Source organism: Populus alba, chromosome 5 (genome assembly GCF_005239225.2).
Source record: "Populus alba chromosome 5, ASM523922v2, whole genome shotgun sequence".
Lineage (NCBI taxonomy): Eukaryota > Viridiplantae > Streptophyta > Magnoliopsida > Malpighiales > Salicaceae > Populus > Populus alba.
Genome location: NC_133288.1, coordinates 11,355,931 through 11,368,119, shown reverse-complemented (window position 1 = coordinate 11,368,119; position 12,189 = coordinate 11,355,931). Strand labels below are relative to the sequence as shown.

At 30.1% G+C, this 12,189-nt stretch overlaps 1 pseudogene; it reads left to right on the top strand.

Moving 5' to 3' along the window:
• Positions 1–6,447: 6,447 nt before the first annotated feature.
• On the top strand, positions 6,448–11,166 carry LOC118045776 (uncharacterized; annotated as a pseudogene).
• Positions 11,167–12,189: the final 1,023 nt, after the last annotated feature.

Below are 12,189 nucleotides of genomic sequence, written 5' to 3'. Positions count from 1 at the left end.
ACCGGCCAACACCAACCATCGTTATCTAGAGGGGGCCGGTGACTCGGCAATTTTTGTTAATCTTCTCAACAAAGGCATCTAATTGCATGTATTTTGCAGCTGAAGTTTCACAGCTACTATGCAAAGGAAATCTCACGAGGCATTTGGGATCATTGGGTTGTTGGAATGTACAGTGAAATGGATGGTGGGATGTTCATTGCCTGCAAAAATAAAATAAAAGGGGATAAAAACAAATTCCCTTATAAGAAAAGTGTTCTTAAGAAGAAGAAGAAGAGTTAAATTAAGAACTTAAAAATTAGAGAAATTAATATTATTCATGTGCCCAAAAAGGATCATATCCAAATATTTTCTATACTCTTTAATATGTTTTTTAGTTCATTGAATTTGAATCTATTTTCTTATATTTATCTCTGCCTTCCATTATGGTAGCTTTATATTTGATTTACTTTTTGCAAGATTTATATTTGATTTACTTTTTTTAGTTTACTTTTTGCAAGATTTTATTATGTTAATCATATTAATTTTATTTTTCTTTACTGTTTTTATTTTTTTATTTTTTGGTGCATGCAATTTCTTAGCAATTAATATATTTCTTTCTTTTTTGTTGGGTTTATCAAATTTAAATCTATTGTTTTATGTTTTGTGTACTCTTATTTTATAGTAGATTTAATCATAGTATTTATTTTAGATATGTTTTTTTTAATATTTTTTTGTGTTAACAATATTCATTGCTTATAATTATTTTAGGGGATGTTTCCATAACACGTATATATCCAAAATCATTATTTATTAGTTTTTTTTGTACTATTTCTTATCTTTATTTGGTAAGATAATATTATGTTTATCTTACATATATATTGGGATTTTTTTAATTATTTTTTGATATTATAATATTATGTTTATCTTATTTTCAAATATAATATTTAATGAAAATTTACATCTGTAGTTTTATTCTTAATATATATATTGTTTTTTAAAATTATTATGTGAACCTTGTTCATCACCTGATTATGAACCACCTAGTAGAATTCTCACAAATCTTTGAATTAGGGAAAAGTTTCCATTGTAAGTATGTATCCGAACACAAAGATATTAAATTTATATATCTTGTCCATATATATATATATATATATATATATTAAGAAATCTATAAGAATCAATTAAATATATAATTCCTTATTAAGTGATCTTCCACATCCACATATTCAAGTGGCTCTGCTACACAATTTCACCCTAATTTCATATCGAACTGTTAATTGATTTTAATAGGATATATTTTGTAATGTATTTTTGTGCTATACTTGTTGTACGGTAAAAACAATATTGTTCGGTAATTGGTTATTGTATTATGTTTATAAATATTCATGATTAAATTCTATTGTGATATAAAATGACCAATAATTGTTGCATATTAAATATATTTTAACAATATTTATTTTATATTAAGTTGTTTTTAAATTCTTAATCTTGCATGATACGTGCGTGCACATATGCATATATTTGAGGAGAGTAATTTTAGGTAAACAAAATATATTTAAATAGTGTAATAACAAACAAACACACACCATTTTAATAAATAATTTCCAATATAAATCAATAACATAAAAAATTAATAGAGAAAGTTGTCATTTAATTAAAAAGAATAAATCCCTTAAAAAGCAATTGTGGTTTTGATCAAAAGGGAGGTATCCTGCTATGTTTGAAAAAGAAAATAATTTTCTTTTTAAAGTAACAATTTTTTTTTTGAAATAAAATAGTTATTAATTAGCTATTTTACCGGTGTTTTAGCTTTTCCACATTCAGATATTTTTTTTAACAAAAAAATAATGAATATACATGCTTTTCTAACATGTTTTTTTATATAAAAAATTCAATAATAAACTGAAATGCTTATATATGTATCTAACTAAAGAAATTGATATTTTATCAAGAGATAAATATTAAGATTAAATAAATTTGATCTCACAATATAAATCATGTATACTTAGTTCTTTCTAGTAATTTTGTTTCTTATGATAAATATTTTTATTTAATCAAATAATTATTTATACCAATAAAAAGTTAAAAAAAAAAGTTACTAACAAAAGCATGTTGAATAAAATTGTAAGTACAAGTATCAAACAATCCAAAAGAAATGAAAAAAAATATATATGGGTCAACCTGCTAACCCCGTGACCATAGGTACAAGATTGAGATAACCCTATAGAAAGAAAAGTAAAAAAAAAAAAACATGAAGATCAATTCCAAAAAAAAAATATTGAAGGATTAATTTGGAAAAAAACAAATTCAATTTTAAAAAAGGAGCTAAAATAGACCAAAGTCAACTTATGTTAACTCTTGAAACTCGTGATCATGGTCATGAGGTCGAGAAGAACTGCATAGAAGACAAACCTAGAAAAAAATTAAGCAAAATTCTCAAATAAAAAAAAAAAGCTCAACGATGAAACTAAAAAAATTAATAAAAAAAGAAATGAATAAAATATTTAAGTCAACTCAAATTAATCCACTAGCCTCGCTACCATAGGCATAGATTGAGATAACCCCATAAAAAAAACAAACCACGGAGACCAATTCTAAAAAATTCAAATATTGAAAAATAAAACTGAAAATAAATTAATTTTATAAAATTACATGAAAATGTCTAAAGTGAACCCATGTTAAAATTCAAGACTTGCAACCCTAGTTATGAGGTCAGTATCAACCCATGAAAGGCAAAAGAAATGAAGAAAAATTCTCAACAAAAAAATCCTAAAGGATAAAGTTGGGGAAACAAATTCAATTAAAAAGAGCATAAAAAAAACAAATAATAATAAAAAGAAAGGGGAACAAATTCAACATAAATATAAATTAAAATTAAATTTTAAGGGATGAAATTTAAAACAAAATTCATTTAGTAAATGGGTTAAAAAAATAAAAAAAAATAAGTACCAAATTTGATATGAAAATCAAATTAAATCAAATAATAGAGATGAATTTGAAGAAACAAATTAATCAAAAAAGATAAAAAACAAAAAACAAAATAAATAGTAATTAGAAGAATGGTGACCATATTGGATATAAAAATAAATGATAGGACAATTTCATACTTTGGCAAGGAGAAAAGAGAGAGAAGAGGAAAGAGAAGAAAAAAGTACACAGGGGTCTAATTGCCATATCATTGCACACATCGTCGTACCACCAATAAAAGGATGTTGGCATGCTTCCACTTCCATCAAGAAAAGCGGCATTTGGCCACTAAACACGTTGCTTTAAGGGTCCAGGTGGCGTTCACAACTATTTTTTATTTATTAATATTTTATGTTTATTAAAAAATCAAAGTGCCCCTTAATCTTTCTAAGTGTAACAAAAAACACTAAGTAAAAGATGAAAATGCCATGCAAAGAAGCTTTAAATTTTTTTTTATCGAGGGTAGTTGAGAATTTTAACTGTGCATAAAAAAATATGAAAAGATTTATCTACCCCCATCAATATGGTAATATCTAATTTACCCATGTGAAAAGACCTAAACATTATAAATTGATGTAGTGTTTTACTCATACATTTTAGATTTTATTTTAATAAAACATTTTAAAATCAAAATCAACTAAAAATAGTCATTATACAGTAACTATGCAATCTAGAAATTTAAATTCAAATAACAATTCAATCCAAAACATTAATGGATAGATGAGGTTACATGATTATCATTAAATACTAATATCATCGAACTTGTATTTAGTTTAAACATCCCCCACCCCTAACTTTTAAGCTTCAAGAATTTATATATAACAATAATAGTAACAAAGTTTTACACTTAAGATCTCGTATTGATGGATTCTCAAGTTTAATATATTTAATTTTCAATGCTTTTGGATGGCCATCATAAGATTTGGAAGTCTAAATGCTTTTGTATCTGAAGGTTTCAAGTTTAGGATATCTTAAAAGAAAAGCTAAAATATGTGCGGGTTTCACTATAGCTCTACACATAAATTATTGTTAATCGCTATAGTAAAATTACCCCTTTACCCTTGAGTGGATAAATTTAAGCCATCGAGCTAGGGTGTTTTGGTCTTTTTCTTAGGCTTGGTGATCGTTAAAAGCTTGTTTGGGGGTGTATGTATCTTTTAAATTTTTTAACACAATAAAAATACTCTTTTACTCTCAAAATCAACAAAATTTAAAATTGTTGACTAAGGACTTGCTTGACTTTTCACAAGCTTTGAAACAATAAAAATATTTCTTTACCCCCCAAGATCAAAAAAATATTAAGTTACTGGATAAGGGTGTTTTAGGATTTTCCACTTTTCATGTACAATAAAAGAACGTTTTTAACCGTAGAAAAAAGACATAAGAGAAGCTTTGCCTTTGGAGGTATTTTGGTATTTTTCAATCAGTATTTTATGTAATTAAGAGGGTTACAGGGGCGTTTTGGTATTATCACGTTTTGTTTTTACCTTTTTAACCAAAAAGTTGCTGGTGCAAGCTCTAACACGCTAGCAAGTGCGTGGCACCTACGCTATTTAGGTGGCGAATGTGACATCAACCAGTGGCTAAATCTAGCCATCTATTGTCTTTTAGGATGTGCAATCGTGTCATATTCCACATGATGTGGCGCTTGCAGGCTTATGGTAGTTGGATTGCCATCGATAATCGATTGTTTTTGCTTTTTGTTTTTATTCTCTCCTGACAACTAAAGTACACAATTGTCCTTTTTAGTTGTTGTTTTTCAATTTCAATTCTCATTTTTTGAATTTCTCATTTTGTACTTATTCCTTTTATAGAAGTTTTTTTTTTTCCTTTCAGTCTTTAATTACAATTTCTCATATGTTTTTATTTTTTTATTTCTATCCCTATTCTTTTAATTTCTTATTTTATTTTTATTCCTTTTATAGTTTTAGTCCTCCTAAATCCATCCTTATTTTCTAATTGATGTTTCAAAATCCATTCTCTTATTTTTTATTTTGGTCATTTTCTTTTTTGTTAGAGTTTTATTTGTTTGCAATTTAGTCCTTCAATTCTAATTTGTGTATATGATGTTTTTTGTTTTGGTCTTTCTAATTTTGATTTTTGATTTTTTCCCTAGGCTCTTTTGTCATAGTTTTTTTCTAGTTTAAATTTACTATTCAAATCAAATTTATGGTTTTTTTTTTTCAATAATAATAATATTTATTTTAGTTTGGTCCCTTTTCGTTCGATTTCTTATTTGTTTTATTTGTCTTTTGATCAAAGTTTTTATGATTTTTTTATTTTATCCTTCAAAACAGGTTTATGATTTTGTTATAATAATAACAATGAGAGTAATAATACTAATAATGGTAATTGTAGTGGTTGTGATAGTAATAATAACAAGCAACAGTAATAATGATAATAATACTACAAATAGTGATTATAATGTTAATGATAGTGATAATAATAATAATAGTTTATTATGATAGTGTCATTTGTGATGATGGTGATAATAATATTTATAATAGTAATAATAGTGATGATAATGATGATAGTAATAGTAATAATAATAATGATAATAATGATAGTGGTGATGGTGGTAGTAGCCTATTTGGGAAGGCGGTACAAACCACATTCCCAAAAAATTTAAAGTTTTTTTTTTTTTTGCTTAAACTAATTTTTTTATGTTTTCAGATCGTTTTGATGTGTTAATATCAAAAATAATTTTTAAAAAATAAAAAAAAATTATTTTGATGTATTTTTAAGTGAAAAACACTTTAAAACGCCACTGCTACCATAATCCAAAAAGGGTAGTATTAATAGTAGTAGAAGTAATAATGGTTGTAGTAGTAGTAGTTATTATAGTAGTAATAATAGTAGTAGTAGTGATAATAGTATAGTGATAGTGATAGTGATAACAATATTAGTAGTAATAGAAGTAGTAATAATAATAATAATAATATAGTAATAGTAATAATGATAGTGATAGTGATAGTGATAGTGATAATAATATTATTAGTAGTAGTGGTATTATTACTACTACTACTACTACTACTAATAATAATAATTGTGGTTATAACAATAATAATAATAAAGATAGTGATAATAATAACAATAATGGTAATATTCGTTATAGTAGTGATAATAATAATTATAACAATAGTATAAACAACAATAATAATAACAATGATAATAATGATAGTGATAGCGATCATGATAATGATATTATTAATAATTATGAAATTATTTATTGATAATACTAATAATGATAATAACTATAATGATAATGACGATATTAATAATAATAATAATAACAACAATGAGAATAATAATTGTTATAATAATAATAGTGATAATTCATCATTCAATATAAGATTTGCTTGGAAACTACTCAAAACGGTAGAATTTCAACCTAATTCTTTGTTCCTGGTATTTATTTTTCAAATAATAACGCTAAGATATGAGTAGACACACTTAAATGAAGGGACAATCACAATTCACGCCCAGCTCTTGTACTATATGATAAAAGTTAATGAATGAGTGAAGGGACGAGAAAAAAAAGGGATAAAAGAGGGAGAGGCGCGTCAGATAACGATGAACAGAACGAGTAGCTACACCCACACATGGCTGAAAGATTACCTCCCCACTCTCACACTTGACATCTCTACTGCTTTCTTTCTTTCTCTCCAACAGCTTTGGACCACTACATGTCTACATTACAAATGCATGCAGAGGAAGAGATGAACAAACAAAACTAAACAACATGAGTTTGATGACTTGAGTTCCAACAAGGAATGAGTGTATAAGTAAGTGTCTGCCTCTTTGGGTTTTGTTTGTTTTCTTGTTTTGATTAATAATAAATTTAAAGAGGTGGGTCTTGTTCGTGTCCTAAAATTTATCGCACTTTTATGGGATATTGGATGGATTGTAAATTTGAAGGAGCTCCAATTCTCGTAGGTTATTGTCAGTTCTGTGCACTCTTTTGTTTGCTTTCTTTCTTTCACACTGTTCGAGATAATAAAAAGCAACTACTACTACTACTACTAAACAAATGCTTCTCTACTTACTACGATGCTAGCTAGCTGCCTGCAGGCATTTCTTTCTGTTTCTGTTTCTGGGCCTCTTCGCTTTCAAGTTTTCCCGCTCTCTGTAAAAAAGAAGGAAAAAAAAAGCTTAGGTAGGTACTGTTTTCTGCATTATTTTCCCTCTCTCAATTTTTCTTTATCTTTTTAACGCGTGATAGCTAGAGAGTTGGTGTGCATGTGATTTGCTTTTCTGTTTGCAGGTTGATATAGAGAAAGTTGGTTCCATTGTTATCTCGTTTTCAAGTGGGGATCAATCAAAAAGATGAACACGAGAGTCCGCACTGCTCTTCAGGCTATGAAAGCTCCTTTAAACCATGTTACTAATAAAGTAACCTCCTTTTTCTTTGCCACTCTTCTTCTTCTTTTTGAGTTCTATTTCTTGTTTTTGTTTCTCTTATATTTCAGGAATTTGAAGGGTTTTTTTTTTTGTGGTAAATGATTTCTTTCAATTTTTCAAATGGTTAAATATGGGCTTAATTTTGCAAAACTTTGTAACTTAGCTTTTCAGCCACTTTTTTTAAGAAACTGCATTAAAGATAGATAGATAATTAAGCTTCTAGCTCTTACAAAACCATAAAAAGTAAGTAGTTTGGATCCAAAAATCTGCTTTGGGTTCTTTCACTCATCTCAAGAAAAGAATATATATGGCTTCTTCTTTTTGCTTTTTTTCTTTATTGGACTCTTCTTCTTCAAGCTTGATTCTGTGTTAATGTATTTATTGTATCGATATTGAATTTATCAAGAAGGAGAAGATGGAGACTCAAGGGAGCATAATAACAGTTGGTGCCCATAAACCTGCTGCTAACCGGCGTAAAGCAAACAGGGAAAGGAAATTGGCCTTGCTACAAGATGTACTAAAATTAATTTTCCTCTACAAAACCATTCCAATTCTTTTTATTAAAATTAGAGCTGAGTTGTTTTTATATTGAATATCGCTTTGTTCAGGTTGATAAGCTTAAAAAGAAGCTTAGACATGAAGAGAATGTTCATAGAGCACTCGAGAGAGCTTTTACTAGGCCTTTGGGAGCTCTACCTCGCTTACCCCCTTATCTGCCTCTATATGTCAGTATAAATTCCTTAAAATCAATGTTCGGTTTTTCCAAGTTTTGTATCTCTTAGAGGTTTTTTTTTTTTTTTAAATGATAAACAGTAATTAATGTGGGTACTTATTTGTTTTGTTTTAGATATTAGAGCTACTTGCTGAAGTTGCTGTATTAGAAGAGGAAGTTGTTCGGCTTGAAGAGCAAGTTGTGAATTTTAGACAAGGACTCTATCAAGAAGCTGTCTGCATCTCCTCCAAGAAGAATGTGGAGAATTCAAGTGATGCCATTGATAACCAACCATCAACTACTAGACCAAAACATACACGATCAAAATCACTCTCTCTTAATGACACCAACTCAGCACCTTTTGCAGCAAGGCCTCAACCTTCTCTAGCTAGATGCGCTTCAAGTAGAAGGCTGTTTCCCTCTGACCCTACTATGGAGCGCTCGGGGCAGAGTTCTAATAGGCCAGCAAATGGAGGAAACCATGCTTCTGGTAAACCCAATTCTCCCTCTTCTCTTGTGGATGATGAACAAGGAAAGGAGAATCGATCATGTATTGCTTCTGCAAAAGTTAAGCAATCTCCGGGTAAGAAGCTGGCAAAAATTACGACTCCAGTGAAGAGAACACCAAACAAGCGGGAATCCGCGGAGAAGAGCATGGAGCCTTCTAAGTTACAGGTGCATAATTACTCACCAGTTTTTATGAGGAACCTGCCGTACATTACATTATGGTCTTTGTAATTGATGATAATTTTTATATTGCTCAGCTAGAATATCCGAAAATAACATCACGCCAAACAAGGTAACGGAGGATATAGTGAAGTGCTTGTCCAGCATTTTCTTGAGGATGAGCACATTGAATGACAAAGCTGTTGAACTCAAGAGCGGCTTTGTCATCTCCTGTTGGTGATGGAGGGAATGAAATTCAGGATCCCCATGGCAATATCTCTGCAGAGTTCAAGATTAGAGGCATTGGTCCTTACAAGCATCTTTATACAATTGAAGCTAGCTCAATCGATCTCAACCGTACAAAAAATGCCTTTTTTTTGCTCCAGAGATTAAAGTAAGTTTTGGGCGTCACTTCATTTAAAGTTCAAGCAGCTATGGCTTGTATTTACTCGTGTGTTTTCAATAATGCTCAGGTTTCTACTAGGAAAGCTTGCCACTGCAAATTTAGAGGAAATTTAGAGGGTCTTACCCATCAGCTGAAGCTTGCTTTCTGGATAAACACTTATAATTCATGCATGATGAATGTAAGATCTCTCTCAAAACTGATTGTCCAGAGATTAATGATATGAAATAAAAACATGCAAACATTTATAGAACCACACCGTTGATCTTTCAGACGATTTTGGAGAATGGGATACCCGAGACTCCTGAAATGGTTGTAGCTCTGATGCAAAAGGTGGGATCCATTTGTAAATCTCTCTATCCATGCACAGTTTTTAATCTAATGATTCTTTTCTTCTGTTCATGATATTTCCATGTTATTAATATTCATCAGTGCCTCGTCATTTTGTTTATGCTTAAGAAGTCAGAACCTGTAATACATTACGAAACCTAGCGAACTAGCACTGTTTGCTGGCATTGTGAACGTCTGTATGCCTAGGCTTTAATTTCTTATGGCTGTGTCATTAGTTTCTTAGAATCATTATTGTACATGTATGATATGCTAAATGGTCATTTTACTTTCCAACGCAGTCAGTGACCGAGTGTGTATTTAACACTCTGTAAAGGACGATGCTCCTCCTGTTTCTAAGATCCTATTAGCATTAGCTTTTGATGAAAACGATTTTAAGATTGACTTATTTCAAACTATGATTCTGTTAGGCAAAAATAAGTGTTGGCGGACGCTTGCTAAATGCAAAATTATGATTGAGCATTCCATCTTGAGGCTTCCTTGTCACTTAAAATTTGTGAGTTTCTTTCCTTGGAACTTGGATGTTCTTTATATTGGGTAATTTTAACGTTGAATTGCTAACTAGATGCTTTCTTCAATGTGATAGACCTGTCCAAAAGCTGCAAAAAATGATGAGAAGAAAGCACACGGCATTTTCGTACTTGAGTGGTCTGAGCCTTTGGTTACATCTGCACCCTGTTATGGAAGCTGGCCATCCCCTGGTGTAAGTTTCTCTATGAATTTGATACACAAACTAGGTCACCTCACCATTTTCGTTCCCTTTTTTTCCTGAAAAAACTACCAAGAAGCTGCTCATTTAGTGCATCATTATCAGAATCAAGAATAATCTTAGACGATGTAATCCAAAGATTACTTGTAGTTATGTTTCATCTTTGTGAATATACGTTGGTAAATGTACTAATGCTTACATCTACAAAAATGCAGGTAAGAGTTTACACAGCCTCTCAAGTTGAAGAAGAGCTAGAAGCAGCAAAGCGAGACTATTTACAGGCAACAGTTGGAATATTAAGGACAAACAAGTTAATAATTCCTAAACTGTTGGATTGGTATCTACCAGATTTTGGAAACGACATGGAATCTTTGCGTGATTGGGTATGTCTGCAGCTACCCAATGAACTGAGGAACGAAGCAGTTAAATGCCTTGAGAGAAGGGGAAGAGATCCGCTCTCGCAGTTAGTACAAGTAATGCCATATGATTTTAGTTTCAGGTTGCTTTTACATGGATAAAACATTCTCCCTTTTGATATCTGATCCTGCCTAGAATCTGCTATCAACATTTGAATGCTGGGATTCAGTACAGGGATCATGGAGACATATGTTAGCAACAGGGGGCTTGAACAACATGGGATTTGGTTGTGGTAATTGTTTCGTATACATTGATGCAATAATTCCGAGTTGATTCAGTGAATGGTTTCACCTCTGTTAGTCTCTCTACTACTACTACATAAGCTAGAGATGACATTACTGAACAATTCTTGTTGATGACACAGTTTGTGATGGTCCCTGGGTTTTATAATCTTGTCCAAATCCTTACATTACAGTCAAGGATGTTTTGTACCCTTAGACTCTGACAAGCACAGGTTACTCCGACTCCTGAGAACAATTCTCGATTTTTTAGTGCAACTCCAGTTACGAATTTATCTCTAGTAATATATATATATATACACACAATTTTGTGATTTTTTCTCGAGATTTCAAGTAGTGTTAACTGGTTTTGAACTTTTAATCAACATATTACCCTCCATAAACCATTGTATGGGGAAGAAAAATAATAAACTACTGTAAATCAATCCTTGCTCTAATTTTTTATTCTAGTATGGGTCCTAATGATCTAATTAAAGTATAAGGATCCAACTATGAATATACTGATAGTTTAGGGACTAACCTGTACTTTGCATAATTTTTCTATCACTTTTTTTTTTTTGCTATGAAACAAGGTCCCTTGGCACATGCTACCATGTGTATAAAGATTTTTATTTTATTTTTAAGAATGATGATGTGTACAAGGATTAAAATGTAAACACTTTGAAACATTTTTAATAAAATACTAAAGAGGTATGGAATTACGCTCTTGTGATGCATGATTAAACAAGGCTCCTTTTTTTCTTAGAAGAAATATTTTTCCTGTTGTAAAATATTTTTACGGTATATTTGTTTTGTTACATCAAATTGTGCAAGTTTAAACACCGTAACAATGAAAAGAAAGGTAGGAGCAAAACAAATAATAAATGAGTACAAATAATATCATCTTAGATACTTGATTCTTGATTAGCGTGCTCCTAACTTTTAAAGATATCGTTTAGTATTCTCATAGCTTACATTATTTGTTTAATAATGAAAAAAAATCTCGAAATGTAAATCTTAGTTTGTAAAAGTTAAAATAAATTATATATTTATTTTATAAATAAAAATCAATCTCATAATAATTTAAATTAAATATATATATTTTTTTTAAAAACCATAAATAAAAATATTTTTTTTATACAAACAAAAACTACGGCGAAAACACACTGTAAGTGATTATCCAAGTAAATTGAATATTTTATTGGTCATGTTTGTGTGGATGCCAATTAGCCATCTCTGATCACCCAAGGACTTTGGATATTTTATTCTGTCCTTCCCTCCACCTTGGAACGGTCCACCACAGTAAATGCGACAATGCACAGGGGCAATGGTGGCTGAAACTGCTGCGCCGGTTATAAAGACTAAATTT